This window comes from Ixodes scapularis, unplaced genomic scaffold, assembly GCF_016920785.2.
Source record: "Ixodes scapularis isolate PalLabHiFi unplaced genomic scaffold, ASM1692078v2 PGA_scaffold1__304_contigs__length_218370807, whole genome shotgun sequence".
Taxonomy (NCBI): domain Eukaryota; kingdom Metazoa; phylum Arthropoda; class Arachnida; order Ixodida; family Ixodidae; genus Ixodes; species Ixodes scapularis.
This window is the reverse complement of record NW_024609846.1, coordinates 85,331,847-85,335,014: the sequence shown is the minus strand read 5'-3', so window position 1 is coordinate 85,335,014 and position 3,168 is coordinate 85,331,847.

Genomic DNA, 3,168 nt, shown 5'->3' with positions numbered 1-3,168 from the left:
GTCGGGGCGATCTCTTCCGCTAATCGATACTACACATGATTCGTTTCAAATCCTGGAGCTGCTGCTCTTTTGCATAACATGCGAGCTCATCTACATGTGAATAATAAAATGAGCGACGCAAACTTTGAGCGACAACCCTTGCTCAAGCTTAACAGCCCCTCCCCCCCCCCCCCCCCCCACACACACGCACACACACTAGCGAACGCCCAAATCATTAAACGTCTTCAAACGAATTCTATACTTGCGTCCGCATTGTGAAGGTGCAACGACCACGAAGAGGGAGCCAGTTTTTCTTCTTCAATACTTGTGCAAATGTGAAATATAGTTTGGAAGTAGTTCATTGTTATGAGCGCTAAAGTTGTGTTTTCACACAATAAAGTAATCGGAAAAGTAACGATTACTTCTTTAAGTAATGTTCAATTACTTTTGACGTCGAGTAATCAAGTAATCTAATCGAATACTTTTTGAGCCAAGAGTAAAAGTAATTGTAATCGATTACTTTTTTTTAGTAACGTGTACAAGACTGCCCTCTTGTTCCCCTCATCCAGGGCTTAGTTTCGTCGTGCTAATGGCCTCGGCGCGAGGTCGAAATAATTTTTGGTAAAGGATTCGCATTTTGCTGTTAACATAGAGCTGTGGGAACCAAGCGGGCAGGGGCGTACTAACTTGTTTGTGTGTGTGTGTGGGGGGGGGGGGGGGGCAAACAAGACACCAACCCCCCCAGGGCCAGGGGGCTGTCCCTTGGTATCCCTTGGGCGCCGCCGGCCATTGTTTGCCCTGCCCAGTGGCGGCTGTTTCGGGGGGCAAAGCCCAACACATGCCTTGCCCCCCCCCCCTCCTGAGAACGGGGGGGGGGGGGGGGCGGGGGGGGCAAGCGCCCCCTTTGCCCCCCCCCCCCCGATTGGTACGCGCATGACTGTGATTAGTCATTTCAGAAAGCAATTTACAGGCTCTCTTGATCAATTCATTTATGCCAAGCGCATATCAAGATGCAGCCGCCTGCGTTCACGGCAAAGAGGACATCCTCCGCTTGAACTTTAATGTCGCCGTGAACATTCAAAAGCGCTAGACCGAGCAGTCGCTCATTCGAAGTGGACGCTCTCAGGTATGTTTGCAACAGGGATGGGCAGTATTTCAAATACAAGTATTTGAAATACGTATTTCAAATACTTTGTGTATTTTGTATTTGTATTTAATTACAAATTGGGTAATGTATTTGACGTGTGTATTTAAATACTAAAACGTGGGTATTTCAAATACAATTGTAATTCAATACAACTTTATGGGCGAAAATACATTCCTAAAATTTATTGCCACTGTCCAGAGCAGGAAGGAAACTACATTCTGCATCGGATGCAGTGTCTTTCAATCAAGCACAAGCGTTTAGTGACTTCGTGATTACGTTGCTAGTCCAGGGCAAGAATAGTGACGAAATCGACGTTCACAGGCAGATTTGCTAAATAAGTGCCTGTAACAACTTGTGATGCTTTCCAGCCTGATTTCCATCCATATTTTTGCCTGGAACATTCTATGTGCGGGTAGAAAAATAAAAAATAAAAAATCAATAAAAGGTTTTCTAGCTAGTGCTGCGCGTCTTGGTCGTCTCGGTTCTTTGTTGGTCTATACCAAAATGTAATCGACAAAAAAAAGCTGCTTGAAGCTCTGTACTTTTTTTCACCTATTACGTCCAAGCTGATTACATTTTTTTTTTGTGATTATATTTCTTTACGTTACTAGAGCCTCGCACACTAACTCCCGAGTGTGCAGTGCAAAATTAAAATGAGATACCCAGAAACTCGTTGCAGGTGCCCTGAAGTCGCTGACGCAAATTTTGAGGAATGTATTTGGAAAAATATTTGGAGGAGACCAAATACATTTGGTTGTATCTGTATCTTGTTCTTAAATGCTTTTTTGGAAATGTAATTAGATTTGTAATTAAATACATTTTTGACGAAGTATTTTGTATTTGTATTTCGATACTTGCATGTATTTTGCCCATCCCTGATTTGCAACCGTCGTAGTGAAGAGAACGAGCGCTGAGTATCGACCGGTGTTAGGCGCAGACTCGCTAGGATCTTCAGGAGACGATGGACGCTTAGAAATAAGAGCGAGTTTTAGTAGACCGTGTTGCCCGCTCCGCTAACCCCCCCGCTACACGGAACTCTACAGCCAAGGCCATCGGCGCGCAGGCGCAGTGGCGGTTTCTTCGTAGCGGAGGGCTAGCGGAGCGGGAAACACGGTCTACTAAAACTCCCTAAGGTCTCCGGACAGAGAGCGAGCGCCTGCAGCGCAGACGTGACGGGCGTTTCATGTTTTTCTCTCTTGCATTTTGCAGCGAGCTGCATGTAAGCAGCTCGCATTGGAGTACAGGAACTGAAACCAGGCCTGAATAGAGCCACGAAAACTCTTCAGCACCGGGAGCTGCCCCGCTTTTCAAGATCTTTGTAGGCAGCTAGAAGCGACGAAAGTAATTGCAACGTACGCACGTACGCAGGTGCTTTCTAAATCTCCCATCTAACTGTGTGATCAGGTAGTCCATGAAAGGCAGGAACACGGAGCGCTTCAACTGCTCTTCCGTGCTTCCAGCGGGAATGTTAGAGCGGTGACGTGTATGCCCACCTGTTTCTCGCGGCATCTGAATTTCAACTTCCGCTGTCTCGGCCATTTTAATGGCGTCTCGGAATATTGCCTAGTGTTTGTGGGTGGACGCTTGCTGTTATTTTTCAGCGTCGAGATTTTTTTTTTTTTTTTTTTTTGTGTTGTTGTTTAGATGTTTGTGATATTAGCTATCTTTTGGTTTTGTCTGGCCGGCACGCGTTGGTAATGCAGTGGTACCTCAAAAAGCAGAGAGAGTTTGCTGTGAGGAAGCTTTTAAAGTTGGTGGGCCGCAACTACGACGCCCGTATTCCCGAAGCCTGCTCCGTTTTGAAACAAAAAATGACTGTGAAGCTTTACCCGTTTTATCTTAACAGCGCCTCACTAACCATCGCGTGAGCGTCCGAGCCGCCGAGTTCACCCTGCTTTGCCATTGGGGAGGGGACTAAAAATGCTGTTAACCCCCCCCCCCCCCCCTCCCCACCCCCCACCCCCCGAAATAAAATCCTGGCTACGCCACTGGTTCAGCATGCACATTGTGTGTTAACCCTTTCAGTATACTCTAATATTTTA